Raw genomic sequence first — 27,083 nt, 5'->3', positions numbered from 1 at the left:
CCTTCAGAGCAGTGCAAAGATCATTAAAACCTTCTCTTTTGCTGGCATTTTTTTTTCATCTTTTCCTTAATACATTTTTTGTTTCCTTCCCTTTTCTGGTCTCTTCTCACCTGCCTCTCCTTCCTCAACAAGGAAAGAAGGCAGAGATGCATTGTCAGTGGTGTTGAGGCTGGGGAGCATGGCTGGAGGGAGGCTTGAACTGGCCAAGGGCTCATTCTGTTTCTTCCTTGACCTCTGACCCTCCCTTCCTGCCCATGCGCCCTCTGCCCTCTGCCGGGTCTCATCTTTCTGTTGTTGTTGTTTATTTTTAATTGGAGAGCAATTGCTTTATAATATTGTGTTGGTCTCTGCCATACATCAACATGAATCAGCCATAGGTATACATATATTCCTTGCTTCTTGAACCTCCCTCCTACCTCCCATCCCACCCCACCCCACTGGTTATGACAGAGCACCAGGCTGAGCTCTCTGCATCCCACAGCAAATTCTCGCTGGCGATCTGTTTTACATATGGTAATATATACGTTTCAATGCTCCTCTCTAAATTTATCCTACCCTCTCCTTCCCACACTGTGTGCTGAAGTCTGTTCTCTATGTCTGCATCTCCATTGCTGCCCTGCCAACAGGTTCATCTGCATCCCATCTTCACTCCAGAATCCTGCAGGTTCTATGACACTCAGATAGGAGTCTCTATGTGATAGACATGCTGACTTCACCGGAGAGATCTGGGCATTAGGAGGTGGTGGTTACTTGTGTAGATCCTGAGCTTTGATAAAATATGGTTTCAGTGAACATTTGATGTCAACTTGAATTGTAACTGAAATTATTTTTAGACTTGTCTCTACAAATAGATTATAAATGTCTCGTGGGTTGAGGTTTCATGCTATATTACCTTTGTGACTTTCACAGGAAATGGTAACACAGCTCATATTATTGCCTCTGCCTTGTGTAAACTATCGGCATCTGTATGTGTGCTCAGTTGCTCAGCGATATCCAGCTCTTTGTGATCCCATGGACTGTAGTTCTCCAGGCTCCTCTGTCCATGGAATTCTCCAGGTAAGAATACTGGAGTGGGTTGAAAATAAGACCAGATATACATCCACCAAAGGAAAGGAAATCAGAGTCTTAGAGAGATATCTGCACCCTCCTGTTCATTGTAGGGTTATTTGCCATAACCAAGTCTTAAGAAACAAGGTGAATGTCCATCAACAGACGAATTGATAAAGAAGATGTATATTACATATATAATATATATGAAGTGAAGTACAGGTGTTAGTCGCTCAGTCATGTCTGACTCTTTGCAAACCTGAGGACTGCAGCCCGCCAGCCTCCTCTGTCCATGGGATTCTCCAGGCGAGAATATTGGAGTGGTTTTTCCATTTCCTTCTCCAGGGGATCTTCCCCACCCAGGGATCAAACCCACATCTCCTGCATTGCTGGCAGATTCCTTATCGTCTAAGCCACCAGCCCAGCCTACATAATGGACAGTTATTCAGCCATAAGCAAGAAGGAAATCTTGACATTTGTGACAACATGGCCTGACCTTGAGGGTGTTAAGTAAAATAAGTTAGAAAAGACATACTGTATAACTTCACTTCCATGTGGAATCTGAAAAAACTGAAGTCATACAATCAGAGTGGAGTGGCGGTCCCCAGGAGACGGGGGGTGGGGGGGTGGGGTGGGGGAAAGTGTTCACATTTCTAGTTAGAAGACGAATGAGTTCTGGGGATCTAACGTGCAGCATGGTGATTGACGTTGATACCACAAATGATGCATTTAAAAAGTGTCAAGAGAGTAGATCTTCCATGTTCTCACCACAGGAAAGAAATCGTAACTGTACGTGAGGGAGGTATCGCTAACCCTAAGGTGGTGATCATTTTACAGCATACAGATACATCATGTCAGCATATTGTCCACCTTAACCTTATACTGTGATGTGTCAATTACATCTCAGAAAAGCTAGAACACGAAAAAGATAACTCCAAGTGATGAGCTCCTGGATAACTGAGAGTCGGTTAATAATCTTAGGAAATGAGAGCACAGGTTATGGACTCAGCTGCCAGACTGGAGCTGAATTCACGTTGCAGCTACTAGGTGCATCACCTTGGGCGAGTCCCCAGGCTTCTTGGCTCCCAGTTTTCCCACACATAAAGTGGAATCATGCTGTATCATGAGGCTTTGTTGTTTAGTCGCCAAGTCGTGTCTGTCTCTTTGCGACCACATGAACTCTAGCCCACCAGGCTCCTCTGTCCATCGGATTTCCCAGGCAGAGATACTGGAGTGGGTTACCATTTTCCTTCTCCAGGGGATCTTCCTGATCCAGGGATCAAACCCATGTCTCCTGCATTGCAGGCAAATTCTTTACCACTGAACCACTTGGGAAACCCATCATGAGGCTTATGAGGGTTAAATGAAATAATTTATAAGACAGTTAACCCAGTACCTGAGGCCCATACTCAGAAATGTTAGTTATTGAGACTTCCCTGGTAGTCCAGTGGTTGGGACTTCACCTTCCATCACAGGGGGTACGGGTTCGATCCCTAGTCGGGAAGCTAGGTTCCCCCATGCCTCATGGCCGAAAGACCAAAACAGAAAACATAAACAATGTTGTAACAAACTCAGTAGAGACTTTAAAATGGCCCACATAAAAACAGATTCTTTAGAAAAAAATGTTAGTTATTGCTATTTTCCTGAATATGGTCTTTACCTGTATTTGGGGGAGCCTCCAAAATTTCCAACGGGAAGCACAGTTTGCATCAGACCAGCTGTGTCTGAGACACCAGTCCCTTCTTCCATCGATGCTGCGGTGCAGCTTGTTGTCACAACACAAGGGGATTAAGCATTCCACGAAGAAGTAAAAACTCGTGGAGACCCTCCAAACATCCGATTCCCATGAATGTCTTACCAAAAGGGAATTGAAATGACTGACTGAATTTATTCAGTGTATTTATTGCCAACTTCTGGATTTTCTTCATGCTCTATCCCATGTTCCAGTGTGTCCAGTTGTCTTAAATACCGTCCGGCCTTATTTCATTTATGAAAATCAGGTGCAACTGAGCTGCCTTAAGCAAATAAAGCACTTATTCCTTCCAGTCTTCAACCTTAAGCCTAATGTTATATGTTCCACACTCCAGCTTCACTTCCTTCCTGACACGCGTCCTCCCAGTTCTGCAGCCCAGAGCCTAAGAGATGGACATCTGTCAGTGGACCGGGGCTGGAAGATGGTGGCTGTGCTCCCTGGAGTCCAGGGCTTTACCTGAGGACAACATGGTGTGTTCACAGGATTCCAGATCTGCAGCAGGGGATCCCATGCAGTTCTCATGAAGGTGGCTGTGCTCCCTGGCCACCTTCATGTTCTCATGATGTTTTCATGATGGTGGCCATGCTCCCTGGGGTCCAGGGCTTTACCTGATGACAACATGGTGAGTTCAAAGGATTCCAGATCTGCAGCAGGGGAGCCAACGCAGTTCTCATGAAGGGGAGCCTGGTAAAGGGGCTCAAGAAGGGGAGCTCATCATTTGTCTAAAAAAGGAGCATGTTCTCCGGCAAGGGTCTGGGCTGGAACGCTGCTTTCTCTCTGTGTCGACAACCTGCTGAACCACCCCCTGGCCTCCAGGAGGGGAGCACAAAGGGCCTTGTCTGGTGATAGCCACCCTGGCTCCATTTGGAATAAAACCCACAAGGAGAAACGTACAGAGGAAACTATTCCGGAGCGGGAACGGGGTGTGTTTCAGACATGAAGTCTGCAGAGAAAAATCTGTAGACTTTTTTTTTTTAAAGAAAAACAAGTCCCTGGAAATGAACTTTTGGAGAGAGATCGTTTGTGCAGGAAATCTTCCCAGAAGGTGAAAAAAGAAACCAAGCTAAGAAGCAATCCAAATGAGAACATCCCCTCCCTGCTCCACAAGGAACGGAAGTGGGAGACGGAAGTTGAGGCTTGAAAAGCTCACCAAAGCTCAGCTGGGGCCCTGGGTGGGCTGAGCAGAAATCCAGTGAGAATTGTCCTCAATGCTGGTTTTCTGTCTGTGTAGCCACTGCTCTGGACCCTTACCTCTCCTTGTGGCTGGGGAAATCCTGCAGTGAGTGACCACATGCCCCTGGGCTGTTTGTGCGCCCATTCATTGTCTCTTCTTTCCTCTTCCTTTTTCTCCCTGTCTGGACACTCACCCCTTCCCTGCTGCTCTCCTGCCCCCATTTTGGTGTTTGTGTTTTTTTTTAAATTGAAATAGAGTTTATTTATAGTGTTGTGTTAGTTTCAGGTATATAGTATTTTTTTTTTTTTTTTTTTACCTTGTAAGTAAAGGGAGAAGAGAATAGATAGCACAGAATAGAAAAGAAGAGAGAATAGAATTTAAGAGGCAGGACAGGAGAGTGAGCTCAAGGGACATTCCAGGCCCCTGGATTCTGAAGTCACATGTACAACGTTACCACCATCTCCGCTGTCCCCACCCCAAGGGGCAGCAAGGCTGAGGCCAAGGGCCTGGACCCGCTGGGCTCCGATCTGGGTGTTTTGCTCACAAGATGCAGGACTTAGGGAACTGCAGAAATCTGATGTGCAATGAGCAGCCGGAAGGAATCCTTCTGCAAACTGAAGTGTAGAACTCTTGGCTCTGAGTAGTTTGGTCAATTCGGCATCAGTGCCAAGTCAAATGGTTTGCTACCTCTCACAGAGAAAATGATCTGTTTGTTTATTGATTTAATAAGGGCTGCAGCACCTACCTATGCTCTTGTGTGCCCCCTGCAAAGCACAAAGCATTGTGCACCCTTGATGTTCTGAAAGTTTCAGAGACGAGATAAGATTGTCAAGCAAGTGGCAGCCGTTTTCTCCACCAGGGGAGGTGTCCCCTCCACCAGGAGCAGATGTCAACCATCCGAGTAGTCCTGGGAAGCCAAGAAAGACCCAACCTGCACAGGTGCTGGAGGATGCCAAGCTCTCCCCCAGGGAGAAGACAGAACCCCAGCCTCAGGAGTGGGCCCCAGGCCCCATGATCAGCTGCCAAGGAGGCCCTGTGAGATTTCCAGAATCCTTCCTGGATTAGCCTGGGGGAAGGCGAATCCGAGCAGGGTCTGGATGCTGGTGGGTATAACCTGAGGTGGGAGGAGGCTTGCAAGAAGGTTCCAAGACCACTGGGCCCACAAGCTGAGCCCAGGGCAGGTGGATGAAACTGGGGGAGCTGCTGGAGGGGGCAAGGGAATTGGACAGGGCAGGCCTGGGTTCCCACTCAGAGCCGGAGGCAAGGTGTGGGGAAGAAGAGGGAAGTCTGGACATTGTTCTGAGTGGACAGTGTTCTGAGTGGACATTGTGCTGTGTGAAATTGTGTCCCCCAGCCCCCAAAGATGCACTTAAATCCTAACCCCTGTACTCGTGAAAGGACCTGATTTGGAAATAGAATCTTGGCAGTGAAATGGAGTTAAGATGAGGTCATGAAGTCCACGTGACTGCGGTCCTTGTAAGAATAGGAGAAGGACCACAGAGACAGATGGATCCAGAGGGAGAAGAATCCTGTGAAGACAAGGGGGAGAATGCCGTGACGATGCAGGCCAGTGCCTCGTGTCTACCAGCGGGGACTCCGAGATTGCTGGGGACACTGACGCCAGGAGGAAAGCGGGGCACAGACCCTCCAGAAGAGCTTCGAGAGACTGTGGCCCTGCCAATGCCTTGATTTGGGGTTTCCAGAACTGAGAGCAAATAAGTGCCTGCACAGGTGGCCTTGGAGACAAAAACAGGGAGGGTGGTTGGGTGTGTTAGGTAGTTAGAATAGGGAAAATGAGTCCAGAATGGTGGTGGCTAAAAGACCTGGAAGGGAAGAGCCCGTGAAAATAGAACAAAGGAAGGTCCGAGGACCGAGGACCTGAGTGAGAACCTCAGGTAAAAGAAACAACACTCCTGGCTGGCCCAATTTACATAAGACAGGCCCAGGGACAGAGACACATATAAAAAGAGGAGACAAAGCTCTTCTCCCTCTCTCTCTCCCGCACGATGGGGCACTCTTCTCTTTGCGTCTTTGGGTCGACGTGCCCTCACGCCTCAAAGATGGATTTTCCTGATATTATCTAAATAAATAGAGCTGTAACACTGATCTATTCAAGAACTACAACACGGTCTGTCCTCCGAGAGCTGTGACCCGCCAAGGGGCTTTAATGTCCATCACTCCAAATTTTTGTTGTGATGAGACAAAGAACCGAGGAGCATACACTCGCCTGACAGGTGCATCCCTTTGAAATGGGACCACTCTGGTGCCAAGCACGGGCCCAGTGACCTGGGGTACCGTGTCCTGTGGCTGTGGGAGCAGATGTATCACACCCCCCGGGACCTTTCGTGGCACCAGCAAACTTGCTCTTGAGACAATTCCGGTCATGACATGGATGGCTGTCTTCCCTGACCAAGGGCTTCCTCCGCGTGTCCATACACAGTGAAACTGGTTGATCACACTTCCTCCAAAATAGCACCAGATGTTTAAGGGTGCCCCAGCCCACTCCCAGTACTTGCTGTTTCCCATTGACAAGGTTTTCCTGTTTACATGCTTGTTCTCAATCTCTAAGAAGATGTCATTAAAACTTCATTGAGCACATCTTCAGGCAAACACATTTACCAAAGACCTACATTCAACCAAAAACAATAAGACTTACAGTAATGGGTCAAAACATAGCCTAAAAGGCCTTCGTAATTCATTGCAGATGGTCGCTGTGTTTGCAAGGGGCTCGGTGGGGGGCGCTTCCTGCAAAGTCAGATACATACGGCTGAGCAACTCAGCCACTGGAAGTCAGATGCTGGAGCAGAAACAACAGGGATGGAAACTCCAGTGAGAAAGGGGACTTTATTATAAACACAGGAGCACTGCTGGACTTGCCCAAAGGGCAGACCAAGAAGGTGCTCAGAGCACAGCGGAGTACAGACAGAATTGCAAAAGAACCTGCTGTTTGATTTTTAAAAATTGGAGTAGTTAGCAGGTACAAATCATAACTTTTCAGGACTTCTTTATGCTTAGTTCATAGTCGAGCCCTATTTTTCTTTTCAGTGACTTGTGCAGGGGTGGGCAGGGGGCTCAGTCTTCTCTGGTTTGGGGTCTCTCAAGGTGGCCCAAATTCTGAAAAGTCCCATGGAATTGAGGCTGCCCTGCCCTGCGCCTGGGGCGGGCCTCTGGGGGAGGGGTCTTCCCCCCCACGCCCCCGACGCCTGGGTCAGCGTGTCTGCAGGCCCGTCCTGGTGGGCCAGCTCCCTCAGCTTCTCAGGGCGGGAGGGGAGGAAGGTGCTCATCCCCTTTATACAGTGCGGTTGTACCTTAACAGCACGCCTCTCCCTCTCAGACACACAGTTCAGACAAACAACTCTTTTCCTGGTGGATCAGGCCCACCATTGGTTTCATAAACCTCAGCCAGAGAGAAGTCAAGATGTTCAAACAATAAGGAGGAAATACAACGTGGCAGATAATGCTATATTTAAAATGGATCACCAATAAGGACCTGTTGTGTAGCACATGGAACTCTGCTCAATGTTATGTGGCAGCCTGGATGGGAGGCAGGTTTGGGGGAGAATGGATATGTTAGGTAGTTAGAATAGGGAAAAAGAGTCCAAAATGGCGGTGGCTAAAAGACCTGGAAGGGAAAGCCTGCAAAAATAGAACAAAGGAAGGTCCGAGGACCGGAGTGAGAACCTCAGGTAAAACAAACAACGCTCCTGCCTAAGCCCAATTTACATAAGACAGGCCCAGGGACAGAGAAACAGAAAAAGAGGAGCCAAAGCCCTCTTCTCCCCTTTTGCTCCCTCCCTCTTCCCCGCGCGATGGGGCGATCTTCTCTTCGGGTCTTTGGATCGATGTGCCCTCACGCCTCAAAGATGGATTTTCCTGCTATTATCTAAATAAATAGAGCTGTAACACTGAGCTGTAACACTGATTTATTTAAGAGCTATAACACGGTCCGTTCGAGACCTGAGAGCTATAACATGGTCTGTCCTCCAAGAGCTGTGACCCGCCAAGGGGCTTTAATGTCCGTCACTCCAATTTTTGTTGTGACGAAACAAAGAACTGAGGAGCATACACTCGCGTGACAGATACACGTATATGTATGACTGAGTCCCTTTGCCGTTTGCCTGAAACCATCACAACATGTCAATTGTCTATATCTCAATATAAAATAAAAAAGTTTAAAAAAAAAAGAGTGCAGGTTCCGGAGCTGGACTTCACGGCTTCCCATCCTGACTCCACTGCATTCTGATTATCCACTAACCACGTTATTAATCCCCCTGATTCAATGAACATGAACTTGGGTGAACTCCGGGAGATGGCGAGGGACAGGGAGGCCTGGCGTGCTGCCGTCCCTGGGCTCAAAAAGAGTCAGACACGATTCAGCAACTGAAGAGCAACAGCAAAAACCTGCACCCGTCTCCTCAGTTGTCAGATGGGCAGAGACTAGCCCCTACTCATAGGGCTTCTGTGAGCTTAAATGAGCCACTGAATACCATGCTTGCCTAAATACCAGCTGAAATTACAAGAAACCCTTCAGAGATCCTGTCACCTTCTGTATCAGAGAAGGCGGACAGTCCCTACAGAAGCACGTTCATGGTGAGAGCTGGGAAGCTGGCCAAGAGCATCTCCTCCTGAAGGCCAAGCATGGGTCACGGTCAGCAAAGGGAGTGGAGGGCAGGATGGTGCCGTGAAAGACTCGATGGTCAATACAGATGCAGGGGGCGCTTCGGCTCCTGGGACAGCTGCTTCGCCCTCGGACGGCGGACTTGATGTGGAGGTTATGAGAAGGTCACCATAGAAAGCGCTTTATGAGAGTGGCCTGAGTCATTCCCAGATAAGACTGTGATGGGGGTTTGGTCTTGTGGGAACTGGGTTAGGCCATCGACATCAAAATGGACTCGACTCTAGAGAATTCAAGGCATCCTTCTCCCCCATGTTGGCACCTCCAGTCTGTCTTGTTTGAGAAACTGAGTCATGGGAGGCAAAGTCTGGTGACTTTGACCCCTCGACGCAGACCTCCTTGCTTTGCCGGAAGGCTCCGGAGCTTGCAGACACAAAAGGAGAGCAAAGCCTCCTTGCTTTGGAAACAGTGAATCCAGACTGCTCAAGTTGGCCCAGGGCGGGGGAGATGGGAAATGTCAACTGAAAGTTCATCCTTATTCTCAGCATGTTCTCCTTAATTTTCAAGCCCACCCATCCACAGATAAGGAATTAGAGGCTCAGAGGGGTTAGTTTGCCAAAGTCACACAGTAAAAGGTTGAGTTGGGCAAGGCTGGCAGATGAGGTTAAGGCCTGCTCCCTGATTTCAAGTCACGTTTTTTTTTTGGGGGGGGGCGGGGTGTGCTGGAAGCTTCCTTCAGCCCCACCAGGAACTTTCTGAGCCCACACGCAGGGCAGTTCAGCCAGACTGGGACAGCTGAGGGCTCACTGTCTGGGGATGTGTCCAGGTGGGAACACAGGAGTTAATCACTCCTGCCTGTGAAGTTTAGGGTCAGGGTCTGTAATGGGCCACCAGACAGCCCTGACCCCAGGGCTCAGGCTTAGGATGAGGCTGCTGGGCTTTGCTGCATGGGCACTGTTGCCAGTTGGCTGTAATTCAAAGCCCCAAAGGCCACAGAGGGTCCCTGGTGGGAATGAATCCCAGTTGCCCATAGCGACAACTAGCTCATGGGCACACTCTTCATTGGCTTCTTTCCACTCCCTGGATGGCCTTTCCCCTCCCTTACTCTGGATCCTTCCTGGGATCCCCTCTCTGATGAACCAGTACGTCCCCAGAGACGGCTTCCCTGATGAACAGCTCACGGCATCTGTCTACCCGCAGGGCCGAGGGACCCAGACGTGGCTCAAACACCAGCCCAGCTGTGGCTGGGAAGGCGTTTCTTAGATGTTATTCATATCTATAACCAGCAGACCTTGAGTAAAGAAAACTATCCTCCAGAGTGTGGGTGAGCCTCATCTGACGAGTGGAAGGCCTTAAGAGCAAAGACGGGGTTCCTGAAAGAAGGGGCCTTTCTGCCTTAAGACTGAAACACAGACGCCCCCAGCTTCCAGCTAGCTGCCTGAGGGACTCGAACTCAAGATCAGGATGTCAGGACCAGCGTTCACCTAGACTTCCTGCCCGCCAGCTTGCCCTGCGTGCAGGTCTCAGCGCTGTCAACCCAGCATACACGCAAGCCAGTCCCTGAAAATGAGCCTCCTGTCTACACACTCACACACATACACACTCACACATATACACCACACACTTACACATTCACACTCACACATGTACACATTCACACACACACACATACTCTCATACACACTCAAACATACACTCACACACATGCATATGTGCACACACACTTACACACATACTCACACACATACACACTTACACACACACTCATATGCACATGTGTACACACACATATACACTCACACATACACACTCAAACATACACACACTCACACACACACACTCACATGAACATGCACACATACACACACTCACACAAATACACACACTCAAACACACACACTCACACACATACACATATACACTCCCTCAAATATACTTACACACACATTCACATGCATGTCCACATACACACACTCTCACACATGTTCACACACACTCATAGTCTCACACACACGCTCACACATACACACACGCATGCAAACTCATGCACACTCACATACACACACTCACACACTCTCACACACACTTATAAACACACAGACTCGTCCTGTGAACTGTCACCTTCTCTGTGCTATGGCAGCGCTCATGGACCTCTGTTTCCTTTCTGATGAACTTCGTGTGTTACTTTAATTACAATATTTAGTTTCGATATTCCTCTCTCCTGTTGTGTGTTTGCTGCACCAAGCTGAGCCCCTCTCTGCCCCTCACACAGGCCCTTAGCTGTCGAATGGAGAAAGGGGGGCTGGAGTCCTGATCCCAAAGTGGCTGCTGCCCCGTGTCTGATTCCGAATCCCCGCTGACAGTCTGAAAGGCTTCAGGCAGCTTCTCCACGGCCAACACTCCTGCTTTTATCCGTTTACTCTCTCATATGTGACATCCCAGCTTTACGATGTCGTCCCTGGTTAGCAAAGCACACACTCACTGGTTTATTTAACACTGATCTATGTATCTGGCTGGGTCAGCTCTTAGTCGCTGCACACAGGATCTTCAGTCTTTGCTGGGGCACATGGGATCTTTAGTTGCAGCATTTGGGTCCAGTTCTCTGACCAGAGATCAAACCTGCCCCCCCTGCATTGGGAGCGAGGAGCCTTAGCCCATGGACCAGCATTGGCACACATTGCTGATGAAAATCCAAGCTGAATAATTAGGTTGTTGCATTATCCATCAGCCCAGCTGGGAGCTGCTGGTAGGACAGCTGTCTGATCCACAGGTGGGCACAAAGGCTATGGAACACAATTGGGATTTTGTATAGTGTTGGCTTAGACTGTTTGTGAAAGGCTAGAGACAGGCATGGTTCCCTACTCTCTTCATCTGACACATCTTTTTTTTTGTTTTTGATGTGGACTCTTTTTAAAAGTCTTTTTTGAATTTGTTACAACATTGCTTCTGTTTTATGTTTTTGGTTTTCAGCCATGAAGCACGGCCATCTCAGCTCCCCAACCAGGGATTGAACCAGTGCCCCCCACATTGGAAGGTAAAGTCTTAACCACTGGACTGCCAGGGAAGTCCCCCAGATAGATCTTGTTGCGCAGTTGCTCAGTTTTGTCCGACTCTTTGCAACCCCATGGACTGCAGAATACTAGGCTTCCCTATCTTTCACTATCTCCTGGAGTTTGCTCAAATTCATGTCCATTGAGTCAGTGATGCTATCTAACCATCTCATCCTCTCCTGCCCCCTTCTCCTTTTGCCTTCAATCTTTCCCAGCATTGGTCTTTTCCAATGAGTCGGCTCTTTGCATTAGGTGGCCAAAGTATTGAGCTTCAGCTTCAACATCAGTCCTTCCAATGAATATTCAGGATTGATTTCCTTTAGGATTGACTGGTTTGGTCTCCTTGCTGTCTACAGGGACTCTCAGGAGTCTTCTCCTGTACCACAATTCAAAAGCATCAGTTCTTTGATGCTCAGTCTTGTTTATGGTCCAACTCTCACATCCATACACAGCTATTGGAAAAACCATACGTTTGACTCTATGGATCTTTGTTGGCAGAGTGATGTCTCTGCCTTTTAATACACTGTCTAGATTTGTCATAGCTTTCCTTCTAAGGAGCAAGTGTCTTTAATTTCATGGCTGCGGTCACCATCTGCAATGATTTTGGAATCTAAGAAAATAAAATCTGTCACTGTTTCCACTTTTCCCTCTTCTGTTTACCATGAAATGATGGGACTGGATGCCATGATCTTAGTTTTTTGAATGCTGAGTTTTAAGCCAGCTTTTTCACTCTCCTTTCACCCTCATCAAAAGACTGTTTAGTTCCTCTTTGCTTTCTGCCATTAGAGTGGTATCATCTGCATACTTGAGGTTGTTGATATTTTTCCCAGCAATCTTGATTGCTGCTTGTGATTCATCCAGCCTGGCATTTTGCAAGACATACTCTGCACAGAAGTTAAATAAGTAGGGTGATAATATACAGCCTTGACATACTCTTTTCCCAAATTTGAACCAGTCTGTTGTTCCATGTCCAGTTCTAACTGTTGCTTCTTGACCCTCATACCGGTTTCTCAGGAGGCAGGTAAGGCAGTCTGGTACTCTCATCTCTTTAAGAATTTTCCAGTTTGTCATGATGCACACAGTCAAAGGCTTTAGCATTGTCAATGAAGCAGAAGTAGATGTTTTTCTGGAATTCCCTTGCTTTCTCTATGATCCAATGAATGTTGGCAATTTGATCTCTGATTCCTCTGCCTTTTCTAAATCCAGCTTGTACATCTGGAAGTTCTGGGTTCATATACTGCTGAAGTCTAGTTTGAGGGATTTTGAGCATTACCTCACCAGCCTGTAAAATGAGTGCACTTGTGTGGCAGTTTGAACATTCTTAGGCATTGCCCTTCTTTGGGATTGGACACATCTTAATGAGGCAACAAAATGAGGCAAACAGACTCCATTCGCTGCTTGATGTGTGAGAGGAGATTTCTAGTCCCAACTTGACTGTGTCAGGATTTTTTACCTCAGGATCCAGAAGGCACTGTTTTGAAAGCCTCTAGGGATGTTAATATCTCCACCTGCTCTTCAACTGCTACTCCTTAAGGAAAAAAACAACGGACTTTTCATTCCAGTAGAGAAAGTTTGTGAGATTTTTTTTCCTACTGAATTTGTCTTGGATCCTGAAACCAAAGCTATAGCATACTTTACTTGTATAGTCCTTTCATAAACACTTCTGAGGTTTTTGGACAGAGTGGATTTCTCTTGACAGATGGAAAACTGTGTTGCAGAAGAGAAAACCAAAGTACAAAACGAATTTGACTGAAAACTGACTTACGTCCAATTCCTAGGCTGCCCTAACATTGGAAACTTTCCTCTCTTCTCCAAAGATATTAATTAATCATGATCATTCTTGAATATTTACTCTAGGCCAGGTCCTGTTCTAGGTAGCTTACAAGATTGCTAATTTACATGCACTACTAAAACTTAAAACACATTAGAAAAACAAGATGAAAAAATATATATGAGAAAAATATAAACAAAGCAAACAAAAGATGTGGTATCTGCAGTTATATCCAACACAAAAACTTTAAGAAAAAACAATCATTATGACAAAAAGTTCACTACATAGAAAGGTTAAGTTCACTTAAAATATATAATTCTTAACTTCTGAATTTGGTAAAATAACATAACCTCAAAATATGATTGACTGCCCATATCAATCAATCAAGAAAAATAAACAGATTCATGATCCTGGTGTGAGAATTTAACATATTTCTCTCAATTACTGGCATGTCAAGCAAACCAAAATAATGTAAAAATATAGAAAAAATTGAAAAATATGATCAACTTGATAGATTTACTGGACATTTATAGAATCAGAAGGGACCTTCCCAGATGGTACTGGCGGTAAAGAGCTTGTCTACCAATGCAGGAGACATGAGAGATGTGGGTTTTATCCCTGGGTCTGTAAGATCCCCTGGAGGAGGGCATGGCAACCCACTCTAGTATTCTTGCCTGGAGAATCCCATGGACAGAGGAGCCTGGTGGGCTATGGTGCATAGGGTAGCACAGAGTTGAACACAACTGAAGTGACTTAGCATGCATGCATGCATAGAACCAGAAATTAGGGAATACACATTCATCTCTACACTCTACACAAGGAACGTTCACAAAAATTAGAGAGACCTCATACTAAGCCATAAACAAATTTCTATAAATTGAAAGAACTGGAATCACGCACAACATATTCTTTGATTACTATGTAATTGTTGTTTAGTTGCTAAGTCATGTCTGACTCTTTTGTGACCCCATGGACTGTATCCTGCCAGGTTCCTCTGTCCGTGGGATTTCCCCAGCAAGAATATTGGAGTGGTTGTCATTTCCTTCTCCAGGGGATCTTCCCCAGGGATTGAACCCATGTCTCCTGCTTAGCTGACACATTCTTTACCTCTGAGACACCAGGCAAGCCTCAGTTAAGCTGAAATAAATAACAAAAATTAAATGTGAAAACCTGCAATTTTTAAGTTTAATGAGTATGCTTCTGAAAAATGTGTAAAAGAAGAAGCAACATTTAATTCAATGGAAATTAAAAATACAATTGAATGACAGTATATGTATATATATAAATTCATGAGATATTGCCAAAGCAATAGTTTGAGATATACATATGTCTTAAAAGTTTGTCTTAGGAAAGAAGAAAGGCAAAAACTTGAGAAGCTGAGTATCCAACACAAGAAGTTATCAAAGTGACTCCAGAAAAAAATTTAAAAATTAAAAAAGGAATGAGCAAAAATAAGTGAAGTAGGAAGCAAAGATATAATCAACAATGCCAAAAGGAATTTTTAAATAGATTAATAAAATAGACAAAGCATTGCTGAGATGAATCAGGAAAAATATAGAGAAGTCATAAACAAAAAATTAAGAGTGAAAGAATGCCATAAATAATATAGAAGACAGATATTAAGAAAGAATACTATGGTATATATATATATATTTAAACCATATGTATATGTGCAAGCGAAGTCGCTTCAGTCATGTGTGACCCATGACTCTGTGTGACCCTATGGACCGTAGCCCACCAGGCTCCTCTGTCCATGGCATTCTCCAGGCAAGAATACTGGAGTAGATTTTCAAGTCCTCCTACAGGGGATCTTCCTGACCCAGGGATTGAACCCATGTCTTTTATGTATCCTGCATTGGTAGGCAGGTTCTTTATCACTATTTGCCATCTGGGAAGCCCTTAAATCATATATTTAACAATAAATATATATACAATATATATAACAATATACTATAAACATGAAAATTTTAAAAAATGAAATGAATAAATTCCAGGAAAATATCACTTATCAAAACATACTCAAGAAGAAATAGAAAGCTTTGATAATTCCATTATTCTTAAAGCATTTATGGAAAGTTATATCACCTTTTCTCAGAGACTCAGATGGTTTTATAGGTGAGTTTTAAAACAAACTTTTAAATTATTGGGTTGGCCAAAAAATTCTTTGTATTTTTCCATAAGATGTTATGGAAATACTATTCATTCAATCTCACACAAACCGTTTCAAAGAATACACAAAAGAGGAAGCAATGTAGTATAGCATAAGAGATATGTAGTATAAGAGGTCATTATGACTTTGATGACAAAACCAAACAAGGACTGTATAAAGGAAAGTTGTCAGACAACCTCACTCATGAACATGGATGCAAAAATCCTAAATAAAATATTAGGAAATCAAAGATAGGATTGTAACAAAGCAGAGAATGCACCAAGATAAAGATGAATTTGTCTCAGTAATGTAAGAGTTGTTTATAAAAAATCTGTAGATGTAACATATTATCTCCTGCTTTTCAATAGATGATGAAGTATTTCATAAAGGTAAAAAATATATAGTAATCTAAGAATGGAAAGAGACTTCCTTAATGATTAATCAATGGTGTGTATCAAAATCAGAGCCCACATTATTCTCAATGGTGAAATGCTAGAAGCATTAATTTCAAACTGGATATCATTTAGGAACAAGACCAGGATACCACAATCACCATCTTTTTGACAGTAGAAATAATAGCTAGCACAGTAAGAGAATAACATTACAAGTCAAGCAGGTAAGAAAAGAAAAAGACAAAACTATCATTGCTTATTAGGTGATACAGTTCAATCTACATTAAAAAGCCTCAAAGTATCTATAGAAAACTCATTAAGAGTGTTTCTACAAGATAACTGGATTTAAGGTTGGTATACAAAGTCAACTGCATTTATAAAACACCAGTAACTCAAACTCTTCCAGAGAATTGCAGAGGAAGGTAAACTTCCAAACTCATTCTATGAGGCCACCATCACCCTAATACCAAAACCAAAGATGCCACAAAAAAGGAAAACTATGCCAATATCACTGATGAACATAGATGTAAAAATCCTCAACAAAATTCCAGCAAACAGAATCCAACAATGTATTAAAAAGATCATACATCATGACCAAGTGGGCTTTATCCCAAGGATGCAAGGATCCTTTGATATTCACAAATCAATTAATGTGATATACCATATTAACAAATTGAAAGATAAAAACCATAAGATTATCTCAATAGCTGCAGAGAAAGCCTTTGACAAAATTCAGCACCCATTTATGATAAAAACTCTCCAGAAAGCAGGCATAGAAGGAACATACCTCAACATGATAAAAGCCATCTATGTTAAACCCACAGCAAACATTATCCTCAATGGTGAAAAATTGAAAACATTTCCTCTAAAGTCAGGAGCAAGACAAGGGTTCCCATTCTCACCACTACTATTCAACATAGTAGTGGTGACTTCAACATTGTAAGTCTTAGACACAGTAATCAGAGAAGAAAAAGAAATAAAAGGAATGCAGATTGGAAAAGAAGAAGTAAAACTCACTGTTTGCAGGTAACATGATCCTCTACATAGAAAACCCTAAAGACTCCACCAGAAAATTACTAGAGCTAATCAATGAATATAGTAGAGTTGCAGGATATAAAATTAATACATAAATCCATTGCATTCCTATATACCAACAAAGGTCCGTCTGGTCAAGGCTATGGTTTTTCCAGTGGTCATGTATGGATGTGAGAGTTGAACTGTGAAGAAAGCTGAGCACCGAAAAATTGATGCTTTTGAACTGTGGTGTGGGAGAAGACTCTTGAGAGTCCCTTGGACTGCAAGGAGATCCAACCAGCCCATCCTGAAGGAGATCAGTCCTGGGTGTTCACTGGAAGGACTGATGCTGAAGCTGAAACTCCAATACTTTGGCCACCTCATGTGAAGAGTTGACTCATTGGAAAAGACCCTGATGCTGGGAGGGATTGGGGGCAGGAGGAGAAGGGGATGACAGAGGATGAGATGGCTGGATGGCATCACCAACTTGATGGGCATGAGTTTGAGTAAACTCCGGGAGTTTGAGATGGACAGGGAGGCCTGGCGTGCTGTGATTCATGGGGTTGCAAAGAGTTGGACACAACTGAGCGGCTGACCTGAGCTGAACAATGAGAAAACAGAGAAATTAAGGAAAAAATCCCATTCATCATTGCAACGAAAATAATAAAATACTTAGGAATAAATTTACCTAAAGAAAAAAAGACCTATATATAGAAAACTATAAAACACTAATGAAAGAAATCAAAGATGACACAAATAGATGGAGAAATATACCATGTTCATGAATCAGAAGAATCAATGTAGTGAAAATGAGTATACTACCCAAAGCAATCTATAAATTCAATGCAATCCCTATCAAGCTACCAATGGTATTTTTCATAGAACTAGAACAATTTCAAAATTTAGAATAATTCCAAAATTTTCATGGAGACACAGAAAACCTCGACTAGCCAAAGCAATCTTGAGAAAGAAGAATGGAACTGGAGGAATCAACCTGCCTGACTTCAGGCTATACTGCAAAGCTACAGTCATCAAGACAGTACAGTACTGGCACAAAAACAGAAATACAGATCAATGGAACAAAATAGAAAACCCAGAGATGAATCCATGCACCTATGGACCCCTTACCTTTGACAAAGGAGGCAAGAATATACAATGGAGAACAGACAATCTCTTTAACAAGTGGTGCTGGAAAAACTGGTCAACCACCTGTAAAAGAATGAAACTAGACCACTTTCTAACATCATACACAAAAATAAATTCAAAATGTATAAAGATCTAAATGTAAGACCAGAAACTATAAAACTCCTAGAGGAAAACATAGGCAGAACAATCCCTGACATAAATCACAGCAAGATTCTCTATGACCCACCTCCCAGAGTAATAGAAATAAAAGTAAAAATAAACAAATAGGACATAATTAAACTTAAAAGCTTTTGCACAACGAAGGAAGCTATAAGCGAGGTGAAAATGCAGCCTTCGGAATTCAAGAAAGTAATAGCAAATGAAACAACTGACAAAGAATTAATCTCCAAAATATATAAGCAGCTCATGCAGCTCAATACCAGAAAAAGTAAACGACCCAATCAAAAAAATGGACCAAAGAACTAAACAGACATTTCTCCAAAGAAGACATATACATGGCTAATAAACACATGAAAAGATGCTCAACATCACTCATTATCAGAGAAATGCAAATCAAAACCACAACGAGGTACCATCTCAGGCCAGTCAGAATGGCTGTCATCAAAAAGTCTACAAACAATAAATGCTGGAGAGGGTGTGGAGAAAAGGGAACCCTCTTACACTGTTGGTGGGAATGCAAACTAGTACAGCCACTATGGAGAACAGTGTGGAGATTCCTTAAAAAACTGGAAATAGAACTGCCATACGACCTACCAATCTCGCTGCTGGGCATACACACTGAGGAAACCAGAATGGAAAGAGACACGTGTACCCCAATGTTCATCGCAGCACTGTTTACAACAGCTAGGACATGGAAGCAACCTAGATATCCATCGGCAGATGAATGGCTAAGAAAGTTGTGGTACTTATACACAATGGAATATTACTCAGCTATGAAAAAAGAATGCATTTGAGTCAGTTCTAATGAGGTGGATGAAACTGGAGCCTATTATATAGAGTGAAGTAAGTCAGAAAGAAAAACACCATTACAGTAGATTTGCACATATATATGGAATTTAGAAAATGGTAATGATGGCCCTACATGCAAGTCAGCAAAAGAGACACAGATATAAAGAATAGACTTTTGGACCTCTGTAGGAGAAGGTGAGGGTGGGATGATTTGAGAGAATAGAATTGAAACATGTATATTACCATGTGTGAAATAGATGACCAGTCCAAGTGTGATGCATGAAACAGGGCACTCAAAGCCAGTGCACTGGGACAACCCTGAGGGATGGATGGGGAGGGAGGTGGGAGGGGGGTTTGGGATGGGGAGACACATGTACACCCGTGGCTGATTCATGTCAGTGTATGGGAAAAACCACGATATTGTAAAGTAATTAGCCTCCAATTAAAATATATAAATTTTGGAAAAGATTGATATAAAAAGTTGACTGCATTTATAAAACACCAGCAACAATTTATAAAATATAGCAATAGCTACTATTTGCTGTAACACACCTGTTTTCAAAATTAGGCACTAGAAATCTAACAAAAGTTATGTCAGAGCTGTGTGAAGAAACATTTTAATTCTGTTAAAAGATATCAAAGTTCTAAATAAATGGAGAGAGAGAACATGGTTTTGTGTGTGTGTGTGTGTGTGTGTGTGTATGTGTTGACTTACCATCTAGTAAATCAATTGTCTCAAATGTGTAACAGTTCTTCAAGGAACACAGCAGTTTCTATACAATTTAAATGGAAAACAAAGGCTCTAGTGTAATAGGATCAGCACACTAACAAAGAGGAAAAACAAGGTAAAGGAAAAGGTCTGAAGAGGTATCTATGTTTAAAGTGAGGGTAGATAGGTGGATTGTGAGGAGGGCATGGGGCAACCCACTCCAATATTCTTGCCTGGGAAATCCCATGGATGGAGGAGCCTGGTGGGCTACAGTCCATGGGGTCACAAAGAGTCGGACACAACTGAGTGACCGAGCACATGTGCAGGTGAATTCTCCTCTGCAGAGGACGAAGTGACCTCGGCGCCATGACTGTGGACCATGAGCCTGGGCATCTGACATGAGCCACGTGATCACCTATAGCTTGCCGTCTGAGCAGCACACCTTCCTGCACTACTTCAGCAAGGGCGTCGCCAACGTGCTGTGTTGAAGTCTGGAGTGCATCTTTCGCTTTGCACCGCCCTTCCTAGTGTTTTATCTTATCTACACACGGGGAACGCAGGAGTCTGAGAAATCCAAGAGGAAGAATCCAGCTGCCTATGAAAATGACAAATGAGCAACCCATTTGGATAATGATTCCTGGTCTCTGAAAGAACCTTCTCTGGGAGAGGAGTGTACATTGCAGTGTCTTAAAGACACAATAAATTTATTATGGGCTGCAAAAAATAAAAGTAAAAAAATTAAGTAAGGCTAACTGAAATAGTATGGTATTGGCTCAGTGAGAGACACGGTGACCCATGTAACAGAACAGAGAACCAAAAACAGTCCCACGCCTTTTGTGAATTTGAAATATGATACAGGTGGCAGCGCAGATTACTAGAAAAGGATTAACTGTTCTGTAAGTGCTGTTGGGACCATTTGCTACCTAGATGGGAAAAAATGAAATTGGACCCAGACATCGTGCCATACACAAAAATCAACTCCAGATGGATGTAAAGCCTTTCATATGAAAGGCAAAAGTCTCAAACCTTAAGAAAAAAATACTGGAGAGTATCTTTAAGACTTTGGAGGCAGAGAAGTTTACACTAAGCATTAACTATAAAAGAAAAATTGATATACTCAACTGCACTGAAAGGAAGGATTTCTGTGAGTAAGAATAAAATGAAATAGATAGTAAAAATAAAATGAAACATGCTCCTGTCTAGAATGTGTTTTTTTAAAACATTTAAGCAACAAGTGATGGTTACTCTTTGTACATTAAAAATTCCTTCATGTTGTCAGTGTAGTGAAAGTCATGTCCAACTCTTTCGACCCCATGGACTATAGAGCCCATGGAATTCTCCAGGCCAGAATACTGGAGTGGGTAGCCTTTCCCTTCTCCAGGGGGATCTTCCCAACCCAGGGATCAAATCCAGGTCTCCCGCATTGCAGACAGATTCTTTACCAGCTGAGCCACAAGGGTAGCCCAAGAATACTGGAGTCAGTAGCCTATCCCTTCTCCAGCAGATCTTCCTGACCCAGGAATCGAACTAGGGTCTCCTGCATTGCAGGCGGATTCTTTACCAGCTGAGCTATTAGGGAAGCCCAAGGAAAAGAGAAATAACGAAATAAAAAAATCAACTGGATATTTTATAGAAGAGGAAGTATGAATGGCAAATAAGCATCCAGAAGAGGAAGTATGAATGGCAAGTAAGCATACAAAATATAGTCAATATCTTTTTAAATCAGGGAAATGTAAACCAAGAACATACAATATATACCTTGGCTGAACTGTATTAACAAAAATCAATACAGCTGAAAACACTAAGTACTGGAGAAGATCTAAATGCTGTAGAGGTGAGAATGGAAGCTGGTACAGTCACTTTGGAGAAAAATGCGGCGTTATCTTCTAAAGCTGAGAAAGTGCTTAACACGCTCTCCAAGTCAGAAATTCCAATTCCACTCCCAGGAGTGGGTACATGCACCACAGAGAACATCTGCATATGGGGGTTGGAAGACAGATACAACTGCATCCTTAACAGTGTCATTAGGGCAAAAACCCTGGAAACAGCCCGAATGTTCATTGTTCAGTTCAGTTCAGTCGCTGACTCGTGTCCGACTCTTTGAGACCCCATGGACTGCAGCATGCCAGGCCTCCCTGTCCATCAGCAACTTCCGGAGTTTACCCAAACTCATGTCCATTGAGTTGGTGATGCCATCCAACCATCTCATCCTCTGTTATCTCCTTCTCCCACCTTCAATCTTTCCCAGCATCAGGGTCTTTTCAAATGAGTCAGCTCTTCACATCATGTGGCCAAACTATTGGAGTTTCAGCTTCAACATCAGTCCTACCAATGAACACCCAGGACTGATCTCCTTTTTTTTAAAAAAATCTTTTATTTATTTATTTTCATTTATTTTTATTAGTTGGAGACTAATTACTTTACAATATTGTAGTGGTTTTTGCCAGACATTGACATGAATCAGCCATGGATTTACATGCGTTCCCCATCCTGAACCCCCCTCCCACCTCCCTCCCCATCCCATCCCTCTGGGTCATCCCACTGTATCAGCCTTGAGCACTTGTCTTATGCATCCAACCTGGACTGGTGATCTGTTTCATTTAGGATGGACTGGTTGAATCTCCTTGCAGTCCAAGGGACTCTCAAGAGTCTTCTCCAATACCACAGTTCAAAAACATCAATTCTTTGGCACTCAGCTTTCTTTACAGTCCAAATCTCGCATCCATACATGACTACTGGAAAAACCATAGCCTTGAGTAGATGGGTCTTTGTTGGCAAAGTAATGTCTCTGCTTTTTAATGTGCTGTCTAGGTTGGTTGTAACTTTCCTTCCAGGGAGTAAGCATCTTTTAATTTTATTAACGTTCATTGTTAGGACTGGATACATGTATTGGACACCCATACAATGGAATATTAAATAACAAGGAAGATGAATTAATTTAGCAACATATAACAAACGGGATGAATCTTGGAAAAAATTCTGAGTGCAATAAGCAAGTGAAAGAAGGTTGTATATTCACTATGGTACCTTTTTTGGGGGGGGCAGATCTGCTTCTTATTTTATTTTCCATTTATTTTTAAGATTGGGGTATAATTGCTTTACAATGCTGCATTGGTTTCTGCTGTACAATAATGTGAATCAGCTACGCTAAGATACATCCTCTCCCTCTTGAACCCCCTCCCAACCCCATCCCACCCCTCCAGGTCATCACAGAGAACCGAGCTGAATTCCCAGTGCTCTACAGCAGCTTCCTGCTAGCTAGCTATTTTCATGGTACCATTTTTATAAGGCTCAAAAACAAGCCACATACTGTTGAAAGATACATGTGTAAACTATTTTTAAAAGGTGCAATGATAAACACAAGTTTTAGGATTTTCCTTATCACAGGTCAATCAGGAGGAAACAACTAGGTCAGTTCAAAGGTATTGGCTCTGGTTGTTCAGTGCTGGTTCTCAGCTATGTCTTTTATAATTATGTTTGATGACCAACATATGGTATGAAGTCACTCAGTCATGTCTGACTCTTTGCGACCCCATGGACTAGTCTACCAGGCTCCTCTCATGGGATTTTCCAGGCAAGAATACTGGAGTGGGTTGCCATTTCCTTCTCCAGAGGATCTTCCCCACCCAGGGATCAAACCCAGGTCTCCCGCATTTTAGGCAGACACTTTACCGTCTGAGGCACCAGGGCTATATTATTCCATTAATGAAGTATTTTGTTAAATATTTTAGGCACAAAAGCAAATCATCTGGTGACTTGTTGGCCTTATTACAAGTCTCAGACTTCATTTTTCCCACTCTTCTTTATCTTCGTTTCCCCATTCTCATTTCCTCTGGGACTTCTGAGCATCTGAATAGTCACCAGCCAGATCAGGAGCCAAGTCATCGTGACTTAGTGAACCCTTCTGCCTGAAAAATAATCTCTCCTCCCCTTTAGTCAGCACCCCTTCTCCTGCCCAGCTTCCTACAGACCCAAGACCCAAGCCTCCAGCTGACTGTTTGGAGAAACGTTTCTGAGATCTCATTAGGAGAGGCTTACATTCTGCCCATGATTTCTCCTCTTTCCTCCTCCTCAGAAGGCCAACAGTCACGAGGTTCATGATTGAGGCTGTCCTCGGAGACCTATTATAGGAATGTGGGCTTCTCGGGGCTTGACTGAACCCAAAGCTCTGGCCCAACAGGTGTGTGGGCGGCTTTATGAACTCACTGACTTTCTGTCTGCCTCCATTTTTTCTTTCCTTACATTAGTAGTGAGTCTATTAACAAACGGTGGGGCCCTTGACATTCAGACTTCATAAAACCCGCTGGAAATGTAAAGCAGAAATGTCCACAGAAGGGGGTGGGCCCATCCCCCTGCCTCACCTCAAGATTAGGTCAGCTTGGCACCTGCCTTGGAGAGAGCTGGAGCTATGATTCATCACCATCACTTGCAAAACTAGGATGGCAATCTTTCCCAGCTGCTGGCCAGGGCAGAAATCAACACGTCTGTGCACCCGTTCCAGACAAAGTGAGTGGGACTCAGAGCTCCTTCAAAGGCTGCTGTGGTTCATGTGCACAAGGCCAAGTTTCATTTGTGAATAACTCAGCAACTGGCCCATGTGGAAACTCATGACTTAGTTCATGGGACCAACTGATTACAGACATGACTGAATTAAAAGCAGCCTCTGTGTCCAATGAGCCATTGAGAAAACTTAAACTGGGAACGCTGAGTTCAGTGCATTGAGAGGGTAGTTTGGGGTCAGTGATACAGATGAAGCGGGGGGGGGGGGTGCAGAAGAGGGGCCCACAGCAAAATCTAGGGGAACAGAGCAAGCAGCTCTGGGCATGGCAGCCAGAAGACCTCACAGGGTCTTCCTCTCTCAACATCTCATGCCAGGGTCTGGGTCCATCTTGGCGCCCCTCGTGGGCTTAGGGGATCAGGTGACATGGTTGGATGCACGGGCCATGGTCAGCCCGGCACACCTCTCTGGGTTCCCAGCAGAAGCTGACTTTGGAAAAGACACTTAATCCTTCCGGGTTTCCTTTCATCCATCTGTTAATGAGCTTAATAATAGTGTCAGTCTTGTAGGAGGGTGGTGAGGATTAATTGATATTCTTCATGAAAAAGGGCTCATTCCAAGTCTGGCACATGTTGGGGTTATATATTGATCAGCTGATGCTTGTGGATGCTGGGCCACAAATCAGCGCCACAATGTCTCTGAGATCCAGTTCTGGTTCTGTCTCAGGTCACTTCTGTGTTTCTGGGTACCAACTTCTCTCACAAAGTCTGGGGCTGGGGGACCAGGGGGTTCTCACAGAAGCACCTGGATCTGGGGAGGTGGAGACTGAGACTCAGGCCAGCTGTGAGCCTGTTATTTCAGCTGACAGATGATTGTAAGGAGCAGCTTATGAGATTATCCTATTTTACAGTGGTTGCTCTGAAAGTCTGTCACTGTGCCCTAAAAATATAAGTTCAGCCATGGGATGGGGAAAAAACAAAAAACACCTACAGAAAACTAGTTTTTACAAAGACACAAAAGAATCCAACGTAATTTGGTGAAACACTGATTTTAAAAAATGCCTTCACAGTGACAGGGCATGTTTTTAGAGCACTGTATCTGTGCACGTCCCCTGAGAGGCTGTGGAACGCTCTGACACCTCCAGAGGTTGAGCTGGGGTAAACCAACCCACCTTACCTGAGGCTTTCACCCTGTCCAGCGCCCCGCCAGCTGTGCTGGCTGCTAATCCTGAATTCTGCACCTCTCCCTGTATTTCTTCTCTTGGACACTTAACAGTTTTGTCGTAATCAGGATTTCAAGGAGCAGTTGGCCACATAGACTCTCAATAATTTCCCTGTGAATCCCATAAGCAGTGTGAGAGCAGGGCACGTGGGCCTCCAGGCTGCTTTTCATTTGGTTTTGGGCTCCTGAGTGTTCAGCTCCTGTCTTTGTAATGACTCAGTCCTGTCAGTTCCAAACTTGTGTTCTTTATTCAAAGTTAAACTCTCTTGATCTGGGCGGGAGACGGGCACGAAGGGCCGCCCTCTGTCGTAAGCTGTGAGCTACCTTTGGGTGCCCGGCAGCCTCTTGTCCACGCAGAGAAGCTGTGCAGTGGGGAGGTGAGATGCTGGGTGAATGTGGGAGGAGGGTGATGTCCTCGGGCCCACGATTCCTGAGTCTGCCTCCCTCACTGGTCCTGGGTATTTGGGGGAGGAGGGTTGGAGCCCTACGACATCACAGGAAATGGTGCCTCCTTGCAGTGTTTTCTCACTCATGTTCTCTCAACGTGTTTTCAAAAAGTTGATTTTGAACAGGGTGTCCTGCTGTGATGAGTGAGAGTTTTTCAACCAGAAGCTTCTCCTTTGGTGGCAGAGAGATACCCTGGTCACATGCCCACAGAGCTGCAACTCTAATTCAGCTCCCTGAGGATGGATGTTGGAAGTAGGTAAAAAGGCAATCAGACCAAAGAAGGCCACATAAATCAGTTTATGGACCACATAACTCAGTTTCAAAGTGCTTGTCTGGAGTTCCAGTGTCAAGAGGCCAACACACTCAAGTAGTTCTGTCTCCACTGCTCTGAACTCGCAATGCACCAGACTAACCATGAGAAGCAGACAAGATCTCAGCTTCAGGCTTTGCCTAATAGCCTAAAAGTAACAGAAACTTTTGATACAAAGAGAAAAAACAGAGGCTGGAGGGTGGGTGGGGAAGACACACAACACACACACACACACACACACACTTGAAAACAGGTGTTTGTATTATCAGGTTTTTACTTATTTATTCATTCATTCATAATAAACAATTTTGAATATGTGTGGTATACTATATCTTCGTTAGGTAGAGGGAATATAGGCATGAATGTGATATGCTGTCATCTCAAAGACTGAATAAACTATTGAAGGAGAAAAGCATTTGTTACATGATACACTATAAATAATAAATAGTATGATGCACTGTAAGAATCCACTAAAAACCGAACAGGCAAAATGTGGTGGAAACATAGATGAAGAGGTTATAAGTAAGCCTGCAAAACCAGAGATATTGCCACAGAAGCAAGAATTAGGTCTTAAAGGACAAGAGAAATTCACTTAAAGAAGAAAGTAGGAATAATATCCAGACAGGTTCTGATTACTACAAATGGTTAGTTTAGTCTATATTGGATAATCAAGGCTAGATCATACTTGTGTCTGTGAGGGTTAAGTTGTTGAAAACAGAACCCTCTAGTTATTTTACACGGGCTTCCCTGGTGCCCCAGACGTTAAAGAATCCGCTTGCAATGTCGAAGACCTGGGTTTGATCCCTGGGTTGGGAAGAGCTCCTGAAGAAGAGAATGGC

General features: G+C 44.0%; 1 long non-coding RNA gene across 4 annotated transcripts in view; it reads left to right on the top strand.

Moving 5' to 3' along the window:
• LOC122684352 overlaps positions 1–26,651 on the top strand; it is a 59,061-nt gene extending 32,410 nt beyond the window's left edge. For 3 of the 4 annotated variants that reach the window (XR_006338000.1, XR_006338002.1, XR_006338003.1), the window contains exons 3-4: positions 910–1,056; positions 3,135–5,854. This is a non-coding gene — a long non-coding RNA (uncharacterized LOC122684352). Of the gene's footprint in view, positions 1–909; positions 1,057–3,134; positions 5,855–11,559; positions 11,624–26,045 lie in introns of those variants that run through there. The other variant, XR_006338001.1, reaches the window with a different exon arrangement.
• Positions 26,652–27,083: the final 432 nt, after the last annotated feature.

This window comes from Cervus elaphus, chromosome 26 (assembly GCF_910594005.1).
Source record: "Cervus elaphus chromosome 26, mCerEla1.1, whole genome shotgun sequence".
NCBI classification, from domain to species: domain Eukaryota; kingdom Metazoa; phylum Chordata; class Mammalia; order Artiodactyla; family Cervidae; genus Cervus; species Cervus elaphus.
The sequence above is the reverse complement of the archived record's forward strand: the minus strand, read 5'-3'. Positions and strand labels throughout refer to the sequence as shown.